Here is a 17,263-nt window from a genome sequence, read left to right on the forward strand (position 1 = left end):
TAGTCATCGAGTTCTCCCTTGGGGAACAAGTTGTTTCATTCCCAGTTGCTCTGATGTTGCTTCAGGTTGTGCTGGGGAGCAGATATTTTTGCTACTATTTTCCTCACTTAAAATATATTGAACTATAAGAAAGAGCAGGAACAGGGCAGGGATAGGGAAAAACATCATTTCACCCACTGTAACAACAGACATAGTTAGGGTAAGTCAGAGGGATTCCCTTATTCCTCATCACCATCCCAACCCCTTGTTGTTCAATTGGTTAGGTCAATATCTTTTCTAAAAGGTTGGGAAGAGGATTCCCTAGTAAATGACTTGTAACTCAGCAAAATACCCATGCATTGGGCTCCCAAAGCAGTTGTGGCCCAGGCCCTGCAGGAGGTCGCTCTGAAGATATCTCCTTCCTAATCAGATGCATGTTGCCTATTTGGGAAATGCAATCCCTATCTAGGTAGAGATGGGGGGAAAGTGGATGTGATGTTTCTGTTCAGCTCACCCTAGGAGATGCTGCAAGTGTGCAGAAAATGGAATCTGTGACTGTGATATAGCTGCAGAAAGATACCTATTTTTAATAGATACCTGACATTTGTTGTCTAGCAGGGATTCTAAACCATATCTGAATTTAGTCTGAAATTTAAATCTGTAGTACCAGATTAAAGAAATCAAAGGGCATATTTGGGGGAGTTATACTTCGCTGTTGCTGCTGCTGTGTTGTGTGCTTGGTGAAGAATTCTACGCCAGAGACTTGGAGTAATTTTATACTTAAGGTCAAAGATTTGATAAGGACTTAAGTAGAAATTGCAGGTACTTAGTGGTTGATTTTCACCCCAGATATGGAAGCTATGGTGACCTGTGGCTCAGGTAAACTATTTTTTGAACCCTGCTTCCTAGTTAAGTGGCATTGATCACACTCCTAAAAGATACCATGATGAAATTGGGAACAACTGTATTTTACCATTTGGCTCCAAAATTAGATAAAGCATAGAGAGAAGCAACTGATTCCTTCAGAGCCATCCCATGCCTATGGGTCCCAATCTGGCTGCCTTGTTGGACAAGAAGCACTTCCATGCTGGACAAATGATGGTAGCCAATGGGGGATGTTAGAAGAAGGAGCAGGCTGACCCAGAGGCGGATTTGAGTGGATGGGCTTCTTTATTGCAGTACTTGTTCCCCTGGACCCAGTTGTCCAGTAAGCACTGAATTAGTTCAGCACACTTTTTTTAGGTTAGTATGTACATGCCTACATTCATTACAACATCCCAAAAATCCTTATTAAGTAATAGACACACTCACTGTTAGTAAATCCACCTCTATCTATTGCTCATAGCATTACACATGCTTTTACCTTGAAAATACATTTCTTTGCAACATTTTGTTGCCATAATTCTTTCTCTTCAGCAATTTCCAGGTGAGAGAAGAAGGGGCTGTGAACAGTTCTCGAGGGATGCAGGGGAAGGAGCTCAGCCCAGGCTGGTTCATGTAGCTGGGAAAGGGAGGGAGGGGAAGATAACATTCCTTTTACTTTCTTCTACACAAAGGGCATTTTTCTGCAGCTGCATCTTTAGGAGCAACAGAGAAGGGAAGTGTCATAAACAGATAAGTAAGAGTTAATAGAACAGAAGTACTTCATATCTCTTTTGCCTGTAAAGGGTTAACAAAATCAGTGAGCCTGGCTGTCACCTGACCAGAGGACCACTCAGGGGACAGGATACTTTCAAATCTTGAGGGAGGGAAGTTTTTGGGCTGGTCTACACTACGGGGGGAAATCGATCTTAGATACGCAACTTCAGCTACATGAATAACATAGCTGAAGTCGAATATCTAAGATCCAATTAGTCACCCGTCCTCACCGCGCTGGATCAATGTCCACAGCTCCCACTGTCGATTTCGCAACTCCTTTGGGGTTGGTGGAGTTCCAGAATAGATATAAGCGCGCTCAGGGATCGATATATCGCGTCTAGATGAGACACGATATATCAATCCCGAGCAATCAATTTTAACCCACCGATACGGCGGGTAGTCTAGAGGTAGCCTCAGTGTGTGCTGTTAGTGTTTGGTGGTTGTTCACTCTGGGGGCTCAGAGGGGCTAGATGTGCAACCAGGTTTCTCTCCGATACAGGCTCTTATAAGTTCAGAATAGTGAGTGCTAGGTAGATAAAGCGAGTTAGGCTTATGTTTTTTTTTTAATTTGCAAATGTGTATTTGACTGGGAGGAGTTCAAATGTGTATTTGGCTGGAAGGAGTTCAAATTTGTATTTTGCTGAAAGGATTTTAATTTGTACTTGTATACTTAGGCTGGGACACTGGTATTCCCAGTATCTATGGCTGAAAGACCCTGTAACATACTCCATCTTAAATTTACAAAGATAATTTTTACTGTTTTTCTTTCTTTAATTAAAAGCTTTTCTTGTTTAAGAACCTGATTGTTTTTTTATTCTGGTGAGACGCGAAGGGACTGGGTCTGGATCCACCAGGGAATTGGTGGGGAGAAAGGAGGGAAGAGGGAGAAAGAGAGGTTAATTTTCTCTCTGTGTTAGGATTACTTTCTCTCTCGGAGAGTCTGGGAGGGGGAGAGAGAAGGAGGGGGGAAGGTGGATTTTCCTCTCTGTGTTAAGATTCAAGGAGTTTGAATCACAGTGATCTTCCAGGGTAACCCAGGCAGGGGAAGCCTGGGACAGGCAATGGTGAGGGAAAGGATTTACTTTCCTTGTGTTAAGATCCAGAGGATCTGGGTCTTGGGGGTCCCTGGGCAAGGTTTTGTGGGGACCAGATTGTACCAGGCACTGGAATTCCTGGTTGGTGGCAGCGCTACAAGTACTAAGCTGGTAATTGAGCATAGAGGAATTCATGCTGGTACCCCATCTTTTGGACGCTAAGGTTCAGAGTGGGGAATTATACAATGACATGGTGTGCAGCGTGTGGGATAGATAGATAGAAGTCAAAAAGCCAGTGAGGTTTTTATTTCTCTTCCTGCTAGCTATCCGCAGGCAGACTGAGGTTTGAGTTTAGAAGCAAAAGCCAATAGGATTTTTTTTTCTCTTTCCCTGCTAGCTGTGTGTAAAGCAGGCTAGAGGAGATTGTTTTAAAAGCAAAGGTCTGCAAGATTTTTTTGGTCTCTCTCTTCTGAGTACTCTGAAGGCAAAGGCCTTAGGGTTTAACAAGGATCTTTGTTAAACAAAGGGACTCCATTTGTGAGTCACCATACACCAGCAAAACACATTTGCAAATGAATGTTTTTTTTTCTTTCTAACTCTGTCGGGAATAGCTAGGTAGGAGTTAAAAAAAGACTCTGTTGCGGAGCAACCCTAAGGAGACAACAGAGAAGCAGCATTTCAGGCAGTTAACACCAGAGGGCGCCCCAACACAAGAAAGCAGAAACCATGACTACCAAGGACACCCTAAAACAGGAATGGGCAAGACTGGATGCAGAGGGACAAATCAAAGATGCAGACAACAGGCGAGACATAGAAAAGAAACAACAAGAACTAGAAATAAAACAAAAAGAGATGGAACTGAGAGAAAGAGAAAGAGAGGCAGCCCACAAAAGAGAACAAGAAGACAAAGAGGCAGCCCACAGAAGACAGACAGAACTCCAGAGGGAAGCCCACTAGCAGGCCCTGGAATTAGAACAGGCTAAGCAGAAGAACACAGCCAATCCTAGCAAACCTTTGCCAGTTATTATTCCACATCCCAAGAAATTTCCCACCTACAAGGCAGGTGATGACACTGAGGCCTTCCTAGAAAATTTTGAAAGGACCTGCCATGGGTACAGCATCGAGGATCAGTACATGATAGACCTGAGGCCACGGCTCAGTGGATCCCTAGCAGAGGTGGCGGCTGAAATGCCTAAGAAGAACATGAATGATTATAAACTTTTTCAAACCAAGGCCAGAATCAGAATGGGGCTAACACCTGAGCATACCCGTCGGAGGTTCAGAGCCCTAAGGTGGAAACCAGATGTGTCATTCACCCGACACGCCTACCACATTGGAAAGAATTATAATGCCTTGATATCAGGAGCCAATGTTAAATCTCTGGATGACATGCACCTCCTAATACAATTGGAGCAGTTCTTAGAGGGTGTTCCGGAGGAAATAGAAAGGTACATCCTAGATGGGAAGCCCAAAACTGTCACCGAGGTGGGGGAGATTGGAGCCAGATGGGTGGAAGTGGCAGAAAAGAAAAAAGCTACTATCAAGGGGAGTGAATATTACAGGGGGCACACCTACAATAAACTCTATACCCGAGGGCAACCCAAGACCCCACCTACAACCCAAGGAAAGCCGCCGACTCCCTATTCTCTCACCTCGCCAATCTCCAGTAACCCACCTCGGCCCAGTGACCAGTCAGCTGGGCGATGCTTCAAGTGTAATGAACTGGGACATATAAAGGCCAGCTGCCCCAAGAACCCCAACCGAGTGCAGTTCATTATATCTTCATCACTCCAAAGATCCCCAGGCCCAGATGCCTCTCAAATACCCTCGGAGCAAAGGGAAATTTTGAGAGTGGGCGGAAAGAAGGTTATCGCATGGAGAGACACGGGGGCACAAGTGTCAGCTATCCACCAATCCTTAGTGGACCCCAAATTCATCAACCCAAAGGCCCAAGTGACAATTTACCCCTTCATGTCACAAGCTGTAGACTTGCCTACAGCTAAACTGCCTGTACAGTATAAAGGCTGGTCAGGAATATGGACATTTGCAGTCTACGACAATTATCACATCCCCATGCTACTGGGGGAAGACTTGGCCAACCAGGTGAAGTGGGGCAAGTGGGTGGGAATGGTTACACGCAGCCAAGCCAGGCAACCTTCCAGACCCATCCCTGTTCCTGAGCCATGCACAGAGGCCCCATCTGTGTTACAAGAGACCCAGACAGAGGTAGTGGACCCGGATCACCTGCCAACGACTGCAACAGCCACAGTACTTCCAGTCCCAGACCCGGACCTGGAAATGCAACCAGCACCAGAACCATTGCCAGCACTGACGCCAGCGCTTGCAAATGCATCTTCAACCCCAACGCCAGAGAGCGCCAGCGAGCCTGAACTGACAGAAGCAGCAGACAACCATACCCAAGAGGCTCAACCGGAGCCTGAAATACTACCTGGTGCACCAGCAGGGAGCGGTTCACCATCCACGAAAACAACCCCATCACATACATCGCTTCCAGAGGGACCAAGTCCACAGTCTAAGGAAGAACTGGTGTCTCCAGCCTCCAGGAAACAGTTCCAGACTGAGCAGGAAGCAGATGACAACCTTCAGAAAGCTTGGGCGGCGGCACGGAGCACCCCACCACCTCTCAACTCTTCTAACTGGTCCCGGTTTGTTATAGAACAAGGGCTTTTATATAAGGAGGCTCTTTCTGGTGGACACCGGGAAGACTGGCATCCACAAAAACAGTTGGTGGTTCCAACTAAATACCGGGGGAAGCTCTTAAGCCTGGCCCATGATCATCCCAGTGGCCATGCCGGGGTGAACAGAACCAAAGACAGGTTGGGGAAGTCCTTCCACTGGGAGGGGATGGGCAAGGATGTTGCCACGTATGTCTGGTCTTGTGAGGAGTGCCAAAGAGTGGGAAAGCCCCAAAACCAGGTCAAGGCCCCTCTCCAGCCACTCCTCATAATAGAGGTCCCATTTCAGCGAGTAGCTGTGGATATTCTGGGTCCTTTCCCAAAAAAGACCCCCAGAGGAAAGCAGTACATACTGACTTTGGTGGACTTTGCTACCCGATGGCCGGAAGCAGTAGCTCTAGGCAACACCAGGACTAAAACTGTGTATCAGGCCCTAACAGACATTTTTGCCAGGGTAGGTTGGCACTCCGACATCCTTACAGATTCAGGGACTAATTTCCTGGCTGGGACCATGAAAGAACTGTGGGAGACTCATGAGGTGAATCACTTAGTTGCCACCCCATACCACCATCAAACCAATGGCCTGGTGGAAAGGTTTAATGCAACTTTGGGGGCCATGATAAGTAAATTCGTGAATGAACACTCCAGTGACTGGGACCTAGTGTTGCAGCAGTTGCTCTTTGCCTACAGGGCTGTACCACATCCCAGTTTAGGGTTTTCGCCGTTTGAGCTTGTGTATGGCCACAAGGTTAAAGGGCCATTACAGTTGGTGAAGCAGCAATGGGAGGGGTTTACACCCACTCCAGGAACTAACATTCTGGACTTTGTAAGCAACCTACAAAACACCCTCCGACACTCTTTAGCCCTTGCTAGAGAAAACCTAGGGGATGCTCAGAAAGAGCAAAAGTCCTGGTATGATAGACATACCAGACAGCGTTCCTTCAAGGTAGGAGACCAGGTTATAGTCTTGAAGGCACAACAGGCCCATAAGATGGAAGCATCATGGGAAGGGCCAGTCACGGTCCAAGAGCCGCCTGGGAGCTGTTAACTACCTCATAGCATTTCCCAATTCCTTCCTAAAGCCCAGAGTGTACCACGTTAATTCTCTCAAGCCCATTTATTCTAGAGACTTACAAGTTTGTCAGTTTACAGCCCAGGGAGGAGATAATGCTGAGTGGCCTGACGATGTCTACAATGAAGGGAAAAGTGACAGTGGCGTGGAAGAGGTGAACCTCTCCGCAACCCAGGAACATGTGCAGCGGCAACAGATCAAGGAGTTGATGCACTCTCCCATGAAAGTTTCCCAGAATCAACTGGTTAAAAATTGTTCTTACAATGTGAAGAATCTTGTAGTTTTACATAGTTAGTAGTATATGTAAGGGTGCATGTGTTTATTGATCTGTTTATTCTAGAGTTCTAGGGAGAAATCACTGCCAGTGTGGTTCCACACTGTCAGCGATTTGGGGGGCATGTCATAAACATATAAGTATAAGTTAATAAAACAGAAGTACTTCATATCTCTTTTGCCTGTAAAGAGTTAACAAAATCAGTGAGTCTGGCTGTCACCTGACCAGAGGACCAATCAGGGGACAGGATACTTTCAAATCTTGAGAGAGGGAAGTTGTTGTGTGTGCTGTTAGTATTTGGTTGTTGTTCACTCTCGGGGCTCAGAGGGACCAGACGTGCAACCAGGTTTCTCTCCAATCTCTCCGATACAGGCTCTTATAAGTTCAGAATAATGAGTACTAGGTAGATAAAGCGAGTTAGGCTTGTGTTTGTTTTTTTTTTATTTGCAAATGTGTATTTGGCTGGAAGGAGTTCAAATTTGTATTTGGCTGGGAGGAGTTCAAATTTGTATTTTGCTGAAAGGATTTTAATTTGTACTTGTATACTTAGGCTGGGACACTGGTATTCCTAGTGTCTATAGCTGAAAGACACTGTAACATATTCTATTTTAAATTTAGAAAGATAATTTTTACTGTTTTTCTTTCTTTAATTAAAAGCTTTTCTTGTTTAAGAACCTGATTGTTTTTTTTTATTCTGGTGAGACCCCAGGAAACTGGGTCTGGATCCACCAGGGAATTGGTGGGGAGAAAGGAGAGAATGGGGGAGAGAAGTTAATTTTCTCTCTGTGTTAGGATTACTTTCTCTCTCAGGGAGAGTCTGGGAGGGGGAGAGAGAAGGAGGGGGGAAGGTGGATTTTCTTCTCTGTTTTAAGATTCAAGGAGTTTGAATCACAGTGATCTTCCAGGGTAACCCAGGGAGGGGAAGCCTGGGAGAGGCAATGGTGAGGGAAAGGGTTTACTTTCCTTGTGTTAAGATCCAGAGGGTCTGGGTCTTGGGGGTCCCCGGGCAAGGTTTTGGGGATACCAGAGTGTACCAGGCACTGGAATTCCTGGTTGGTGGCAGCGCTACAAGTACTAAGCTGGTAATTGAGCTCAGAGGAATTCATGCTGGTACCCCATCTTTTGGACGCTAAGGTTCAGAGTGGGGAATTATACCATGACAGGAAGAATCTGGCAACTTACATTTTAAACAAAGAAATACTGAAAAAATTGCACCTTATATATTAGAAATGAGAATATTGCCTACATATTCCTTTGTCCACTAATTCCATGTGAGCACATTAGCAGCTTATTGTTATACTTAACCCTAAAATATCCCAATGAGGGAATGTATCAGATTCCAAGTTCAGACTGCAGGATACATGAATGCTGAGTCTCGACTCTGTGGTTTGGTCTCTTAGTTTTGCTCTTGAGTCTTATGCGTTTGTATCACTTCTCCACCTCTTGCTACTCTGAAAGATTAGAAAGTGTGAAAATAGAGCACAGGTCGGTTTTCTCATGACACAGCCTTCCCGTGTAGGTGAGACCCCTTCCACCCACACTCATGGGAGAAGTTCCAGGGAGAAATGAACTCACAGAAATGGAAAGCTCCTAGGTTATTGTAGAATGTGACTTCACACAAAGCTCATTGGGTGGAAATGGAAATTGAGAGAAAACTGCCCTATAGGTCTATATTTTGTAATTGTTGAATACGTTGGTACCAGCACCAAAGAAATTAAACATGAATTAGTGTAATTTAAGAGACTGATTCTGTGATAACTTTCAATGTTCCAATATAATTCAGGTTTTCTTCTAGCTCTCTCCCTGCCCGCTCCTGCTGTCTAGGAAATGTTGACTAATCCTTCAATTAAAACCTCACTCCAAAGGAATTAGAGTGGGGGAATAGGTGAGAGAAATAGCATGTATGAGAATAGAGACCCAGTATAGACTCTAGGTCTCTATTTTGATCAATCTTCAAATAAATCTGTTAGGAGGAAAATTACTTGAGACAAGATATGTAACCTTTTACCCAGTTAGAAGATAACAGCCACAGAGTTCCCTAGGTCTCTTGTTTGCAAAGCAAAGATGTCACACCAGGCAGGAGATGTCAAAATCTACAATGCTGATGGATGTGTGATGGGAGCTTTTCTGGGTTGGTTTTTTGTTTTGTTTTGGGTTTTTATTTTAATGTCATTTTTGTTTTGTTTTTGCAACCAGTTATTTTTATACGTGGTGAGACCCCTTTTCCTTTTGAGCACAACTGTTTAATCCTCAGGCCTGGCTCTAAGAACAGGAGTACTTCTGGCACATTAGAGACTAACAAATTTTTATTTGAGCAGAAACTTTCGTGAGCTACAGCTCACTTCTTCAGATGCATAGAATGGAACATATAGCGAGGAGATATATATACATACTGAACATGAGAAGGTGGAAGTAGCCATATCAACTCTAAGAGGCTAATTGATTAAGATGAGCTATAATCAGCGGGAGAAAAAAACACTTTTGTGGTGATAATCAAGATGGGCCATTGCAGACAGTTGACAACAGGTGTGAGGATATTTAACATGGGGAAATAGATTCAATCTGTGTAATGACTCAGCCATTCCCAGTCTCTGTTCAAACCTAAATTAATGGTATCTAGTTTGCATATTAATTCAAGTTCAGCAGTTTCTCGTTGGAGTCTGTTTTTGAAGCTTTTCTGTGCAAAATTGCCACCTTTAAGTCTGTTACTGAGTGACCAGAGAGGCTGAAGTGTTCTTCTACTGGTTTTTGAATGTTATGATTCCTGGTGTCAGATTTGTGTCCATTTATTCTTTTGCATAGAGACTAACTAGTTTGGCCAATATACATGGCAGAGGGGCAATGCTGTTTTGCCAATATACATGGGAGAGGGGCATTGCTGGCACATGATGGCATATATCACATTGGTAGATGTGCAGGTGAACGAGCCCCTCATGGTGTGGCTGATGTGATTAGCTCCTATGATGGTGTCACTGGAATAGATATGTGGAAAGAGTTGGCATCGGGCTTTGTTGCAACAATAGGTTCCTGGGTTAGTGTTTTTGTTGTGTGGTGTGTGGTTGCTGCTGAGTATTTGCTTCAGGTTGGTTCCCTGGCCCCTCGCCCCTGTGCTATGCTTCTGAGACCTGGCCTCATAGTACTGTGTTATGCAATAAATATCATGTTTAACTTTCCAAACCAGCTGGGCCCTGGAGACTATTTGCAGGTGGCTGTTCCCTGTGTAGATTGCAGTGATCTCTGGTATGTCCTCATGGGGAACCAGTTCACAAAAAAGAGGCAGGAGCTGGTCCCAGTGCATCCCCCATCCCTTGTGCAGACAGAAAATTGCCTCCAGGCCAAGGCCCAGCGCAAACCACAGGCTGAATTACAGGGTGCCTTGGAAGCCCACTGCACAATGCTGTGCCCACAAATTCATACCCCAGCCACAGGTGAACGTCCACAGAATCTGAGTAAGAGCCATGAGGAAGGAAGCAAACAAGGTTAAAACCTGTGGCGCTTATGGCCCACCACGTGCATTGGCCTCCCCTCAGGCACAGGACTTATAGGCCCTTCTGTCAGTTGGTGTTGGCAGCAGCAAGGGCTGGGTTCAATGTCTGGGGGAGGAGAGCAGCAGAAGAGAGAATCCCAAGAGAGGAAGCAGCTGGAAGGAAGCAATGAGTGCAGCGTGCAAACCAACCAGCTGATGGTCACAGGAGTCCTGAAATGACAGGTGCAGGTCCCAGGGTGTAATGATCAGCAGGACTCTGACATCTGAGTTCAAATCCCAATGGGACCTCTTGGTCCTGTGCTGGTTTGCTGTAAAGCCTTGGAGCTCAGTGTGCTTGATTTCCCTGTTCCTAGGTGCACCAGGGTGAGGTTTTTCCTTCCTGCTGGGTGACTGATACCCACAAGAGCTTGGGCTTTGGTCTGGCTGGTTCACCAGGCTGGCTGCTATAGGTTGGGGCACTAGAATTTAAGTCTGGTGAGAGATTCCTGCGGGTTGACCTGATGGTTGTGTTTCTTGATAGTTCAGCTGATGCCCACAATTTGGTCCTTGTATCTGCAGATGTCATGTGCTTCCTCCTGCCCACACGGCATTTAAGGGAAGGGAAGACAAAGGAGAGATGGAGGAAAAAGTGAAACAAAAAGGACAAATTGTAATGTCCCCAGTGATTCTAAGGGACAAAATCCAGGTGCACAATAAAATTCTGCCTCCTTAAGCTTGTGTTTTCCATGCCTAGAATTCAACTGTCACCAGATGGATCAGACTGAACAGGTTTCAAACCTCGAGGAGGCTCTTACCTTCTAAACAGTAAAATCACTAAAAGGGAAGGAGAAAACTCGAAAGAGGTTCCTCCTGGCACTCAGGTAGGTGAACCCAAACACACTCTGTCCTCAAAGAGAGACCTGGAGAAGAAGACTTGCTGAAGCAAAGCCACAGGGGTCTCTGAAGTTTCCCTGGCCCCTCGCCCCATCCTGCCTGGCTGATGTCAGCATCTCTCTATTAGATCACCACCTCCCCACCACCTTTGACCAATAGTCTCAAGTCCTGAAAAAGGCCTTTGTGATGTCAGTGCCACTCCCCTCCCTTGCTGTGCTAATGTCCTGCCCCTGGCCAGGCACTTTGGAGCTTTGAGCTACTCCCTGTGAGTCACTCCACTCAAGGAACATTCGTTCTAGGAAGCAAGCCGGTTAGACAGTAAAACATCAGACACTGCTCCCAATACTACACTCACTTTTTTAGAAATTAGTTGACTTTATGGCCAGAAGAGACCATTAGAGCATCTAATGTGACCTCCTGCATATCACAGGCCTCCTATATAACATAAGTTGAGCTCTTTCAGTAGCTCACTAGAAGGCATTTTTCTCCAGCCCTCAGAACATTTAGTGGCTCTTTGCTGCCCCAGATCCAATTTCACAACATCTTTTTCAAACGAGGACACCAAAACTGGAGGCTATTCCAATATCAGTCTCACTGATGCCATGTCACCTCCTGTGACATTGACAAAATCTGTAACTTTATAGATCACCGTTGCGACCACTGTTCTATATTTGCAGCAAATATAGTAGAAAGGTTGTCGTGTAAGGGATCTATGGAGAGGTTCTGATTGGCTGATTATAATTATGCTATCTCTAGACATGTATCATTTTTGAAGTTGGTCTTATGATGAGTAGGGATAGCTCAGTGGTTTGAGCATTGCTCTGCTAAAGCCATGGTTGTGAGTTTAATCCTTGAGAGGGCCATTTAAGGAACTGGGGTAAAAAACTGTCTGGGGATTGGTTCTGCTTTGAGCAGAAGGTTGGACTAAATGATCTTCTGAGATCCCTTCCAACCCTAATCTTATATTTTATTTTTTTAATATTGGCTGTATGCTGCCTGCATTTCAAACCTGTGCTATGCTTCTGAGAACACCCCAGACAAATTGGTTTCAGCTCTGCCTAGCCTGCTTGATGGCCCATTAAGGACCATCAGCTATACAATCGACCCATTGAGAGAAGGCAGATACGCCTTGTGACTCAGCAAGGTATGCAGCGATCTGCCTATGGACAGAACTCTTAAGGTTTTTCTATGCCACGTGCTGGATAGAGTGTCCTTTTGACAAAGAAAGCAAAGACCACATGGCAAGAGACTATTAAAGGCTGAGGTCTCGTCTCCAGTCCTGCTTCATACCTCTGGAGGGACTTTGCTACAAACTGACGCTCTGAACAAAACACTGAATGAGCCATCCCAGCTGTGGATGGACTCCAGAGACTTGATTTGAACCTGCAGTTTATTCCATCACTGCCACAAGCCTGACCCTTACTGTATGTGAAGGGTTAAAATCCATGTGCATTTTGTATAACAACCTGGTGTATGGATTGTTCCATCTCTTTTCCAGACCCAAAGTCCAGAGTGTGATCAAGAGACCAGAGGCCTAGCAAATTGTGATCAGCTAAGAGAAAGCTGGAGTAAACAGAAAGACTTGCTTGCTAAGATAGGCCTGGTCAGCAAATTGCCAGGTGTTGAAGCTAAGAACTAAATCATTGTGTCTTATTCAGAGTTGCAGATTGAACAAAGAATCCCTGTTCCTATTGTGTTCGTCTCTTCTTCCGACAGATCCAACCTTGAGTTTATAAAAAGTTGGCACATGTCAGTATAAGATATGGCATCCTTCCACCTCCCTTCCAGGGACCAATGCCTTGCCTTTAGACACACACAAAACAATCTTTATTGCCATACACTTTCACTGTTTCTTTGCTTTAACCCCTAGGAATGTACCTGTTGGACAATCAAAAGATTTGCTCCATTCCTATGGACCTCAAATCAGAATTCAATGTATACATTTTATACTAGTAACATTTTATCAAAGTATTCATTAAATGTTAACTTGCTAACTTGAGACCTTGAGCAGAGACATTATGTGACCTGTTAACAACTGGCCGATGTGCTTACCTTGACTTGCTGCAAAACCTATCCCGGGGTGTGGAACTGCCTACCCCGTCACTTTTCCCCGCCCATGGAAAATCTATATATTTTATAGTAATCGATTGACAGTGTCTCTAAGTCTAATAAGCAAAGTGACACTCCGCCGGCCCTGTGTGTAATAAACTCCTATGCTTGACCTGTACATGGTGTGGATTTATGTCCTTCTCTGTTGAAGCTAGTAGTTCATAAATCACAATAGCTTTACAAGTCGCTGTGTCTGTCTTCAGTATAAGTTACCATCAAGTTTATCATAAAAGTCAATCAAAGTTGATAAGTTGTTATATAAGGTTAGAGGTAGATTAAGGTTAGTAAAATATAGTTAATCAATGTATTAGAATTACATATAGAATTGTATTTGTTGGGGGTGGTTACAGTACATGTATCGTTGCTGGGCAATCAGTAATAGAAGCATTGCAAGTGCTTGTGACTATTTTCAAAACTATTTACCTTTTATATGTGCACTTTTAGGAATAGGCAGTTAATGCATAATATTACTTGGACTTGTGCTTGTCTCCAGTATAACTTGCCATTTGTATTAATCCTCACTCAGTGCTGGTCTTTCATTCTGTTTTTCTTCTTCTGTCTGTGTTGCCTTTATAGTCGTAAGTCATTAAAAACCTTTCTTGAGGAATAATTAGTTGTTTAGTTTTTCTTTTGCAGACACTACTCAACCTCATTGTATCTGTGTTGGGTGATGGGAAGCAGCAATCACCCAGAGCCCCATTAGGGCCCTGACATGAGCCTCCCTAGGGCTCTGACGTGAGCCTCCTCCTGCCATTAATCTCCACAGCCACATTCTACACATGGGCATAGTGACCTCCCTGGGGATCTTGACAGCTTTAGCCAGCTTCTTGGTGGCTATTTTCCTGCTCACAGCCACTGTCTTCTTCTTATGCCTTGTCCTGGGGGCCCAGCTGCTGGTTGAATGTGAAGGAGCTAAAATTCTGGTGATGTTAGCCTGCACCAAGTGGCCTTTGCTCATCAGACTCCTGAACCCGCACTGGATGTGGTTCTTGTTCTGTACAGCACAGCCCCTGGAGAAGAGGGATCTGCAAATGTACATTCATATGTTCCCTTTATTTAATTGATGAAATCATAAAGTAGACAGAGGATTGGAACTGATTTCAGCTGAGAGACAGCTTAGCTGGGTTTTTAATGCATTTGGACAGTAAAATGTTGGCTGTTTACATTCATTTCAGTATAGTGCAGCTCCTGAACACAATGGAGAATGGAAATTAAAATGTTTTCCTTTTTTTTTTAAATGAAGAAAGAAGTCTATAAGTGGGCAGTTGGGTTTAAACCAAGAACCACTAGAGCTGCAGTCAAGCACTCTGCCACTGAGCTATACCCCCCCGACAACAGGAGCATGGAATTGTGATCTCCAGGACTTTGAAGGACAGACCCTGCTTCGTCGAGCTCCTTTGCCATTCCCAGACCACAGGTGGTTTTAAAAATGGGGTTTGATTAACCTTCTTAACTGTGGTAAACACCACAGCTTGCACACCCACCGATATAGCTTCTCCCACTGACATAGTTGCCACCTCGTGGGGAAGTGGATTAATTACACCCACAGGAAAACTCTCTCCCCTCAGCATAGAGCAGTGGTTCTCAAACTGTGAGTCAGGACCCCAAAGTGGGTCGTGACCCTGTTTTAATGGGGTCTCTAGGGCTGGTGTTAGACTTCTTGGGGTCTGAGGCTGAAACCAAAAGTCTGAGCCACACCATCCAGGGCTGAATCCCTCAAGCTTTGGTTTTTCCCTCCCCTTACTGGGACAGAGCTCAGGTTTTGGCTCCCCACCAGTGTGGAGGGGTTTGGTGCTTGATCCCTCTTTCCAGAGCCATGTAGTAAGTTTTTTTTTTTTTTTTTTTTTGGCAGAAGGGGGTTGCAGTGAAAGGAAGTTTGAGAAACCCTGGCATAGAGGATCTCCATTACTGAGCTGCAGCAGCATAGACTCAATGTTTGAAATGTTGACTTGTCCTTAGCCTCTGAATACATCTCGACTTGGCTCCTTGTGGCAGATCAGACACTGAAAGTACAGCCATGGAGACACCACACACCAGCCTTGCCTAGCTGGCATGAATCAAACCTCCACAGAAAAACCACTTTGGTGTCATTGGCCAGTTCCCTAAGCCCTCAGTCACAACCGCTTAACACAGAGACTTTTCTGCACTCTGGTTCTGTTCTCACTGAAGGGTCATTTCCAATTGTTCGCTCAGACCAGCTTCCCCAGCACACTCACTGCTGTGCAGCTCTGTACGTGTGGCCATGGCTGAACAGCAAGAATTCCTGCCCATTTCCCTACTGGCTGGAGCATGATTAGAGTGTGTTTGTGGTTAATGATGTCGCTGTAGATTGTTCATTCCCTGCCTTGGCAATTCAGACAGTCCCTTTTCCCATCGTATCGCCAGCACCTCTGTGAGGCCAATAACAGGGGCAGGTTTTCTCTGGGCACTGAGATTTTTCAGGGAGTTGGTGGATCCTTTCTTTCCTCACTCTGGAGTAAACTCAGCTTTTTATTCCATCCTTGATAACTCATGGAATAGCATCAACAGCATGAAGAGGAGAAGGAATATCTCATTGCCAGGGGAGGAAGGTGGACATATCCCTTCTGTCTGACCATTGCCATTGCAGGAGAGAAGGTTTCAATGGAATCGAATGCCCTGGCTCAGACAAGAGACACAGGGAGGTTTTGCTGTTCATGGATCTGTACAAAGGAAATTGTTTCTCTGTATGAAAATGAGGAGGGATATGAAATGCCCACATTGTGGTGCCTAAGGCAGAAGGGACCCCTATAGGATTAGAATAGGATAAGTTTTCAAGCAGCATGTTTCTTACTTTGCCCATCTGTCAATTTTGATTATTATCGATGGAAATATTTTGCCATTGGGTTGTGTGTTTACACAGAAATTGACATTTACCAACAAATACATAATTCTTCCAAGCCTGCTAGTTTGCCTGTGGTAAGTTTAGAAGGACAGAGTCGCTCTTTCCAGCCCCGGGCTTTCCATGCTGCCCACTTCCCACACAGCTGGAATCCTTCCCTGATCTTCCCTCAGACCTCTGCCCTCCACCCTCACTTCTAGGATCCCTTCCAACACTGTCCAATTCCCCTGCTGGCAGGATCCCTTCCCATTCCTTTCATTTCCTGCCTCCCCTCTGAGCAAAAGATCTGTGTTGCTCCCACACTGGGGAGTGAACCTGGGCTGCCTGAGCAAAGACCAGGAATCCTGGCCACTAGACCCTACAGGTCTTGCATAGTCAATAGCACATTTACTCATTCACTAACAGATTTACACATTCACATTCATTAACATTTAAAAGTAACCATTCAAAAAAACTTCAAAAACAGACTTCAGAGAGACATTGCAGTTTCAATTTATTTGCAAACTTAACACCATCAATTTGGGCTTGAACAGAGACTGAGAGAAGCTGGCTCACTACAAAAACAATTTTCCCTCTCTTGGTATTGACACCTCCCCATCAATTATTGGGCGTGGACCACATCCACCTTGACTGAATTGGCCTTCAACACTGGTTCTCCCCGTGTAAGGTAACTCCCATCATGTCATGTTCCAATATATATTTATGCCTGTATCTGCAATTTTCACTCCATGCATCTGAAGAAGTGGGCTTTTTACCCACAAATGCTTATGTCCAAACAAATCTGTTAGTCCTTAAGGTGCCACTGGACTCCTCATTGTTTTCGTGAAATAAAAGCAAAATGCATTCTAAGCTGATATTAACCCTTTCAATGCCCTTACAAACTTAGATGCTTCTCACCACAGGCTGACTGGTTGCTTTTCAGCCAAGCTCTCCCCTTTGAACAGCGCTTCAGTTGCTTGGTGTAGTAGATGTAGGTGGCAAAGAGAGATAAAGCATGGCAAATAACTCTCCTTTTATCATGTCCTTTCTTCCCCATTGGCTTTGCCCCCCCGAGTCAGGGGAGCATCACTGCATCTCTCCAAGCAAGGTTGAGCAATTCCCATCGTGTGGCCTCATGCAGCTGAGCCATTGCATTGTAGCTCCCTTGCTGGACAGTGGCTGTTGACGGGTTGTTTGACACCCTGTCCGGGTGTTGGTTACTTTCCTTGCTGTTGCCACCGAGGAGCTAATATCTGGCTAAT

General features: G+C 45.0%; 1 protein-coding gene across 1 annotated transcript in view; it reads right to left on the reverse strand.

The window, feature by feature from the left end:
- Window positions 1-17,263, reverse strand: part of LOC127036605 (zinc finger protein 560-like) — an 813,726-nt gene that overhangs the window by 36,080 nt on the left and 760,383 nt on the right. The gene's annotated exons all lie outside the window — the stretch shown is intronic.

The sequence above is a fragment of the Gopherus flavomarginatus genome, chromosome 18, assembly GCF_025201925.1.
Source record: "Gopherus flavomarginatus isolate rGopFla2 chromosome 18, rGopFla2.mat.asm, whole genome shotgun sequence".
NCBI classification, from domain to species: Eukaryota; Metazoa; Chordata; order Testudines; family Testudinidae; genus Gopherus; species Gopherus flavomarginatus.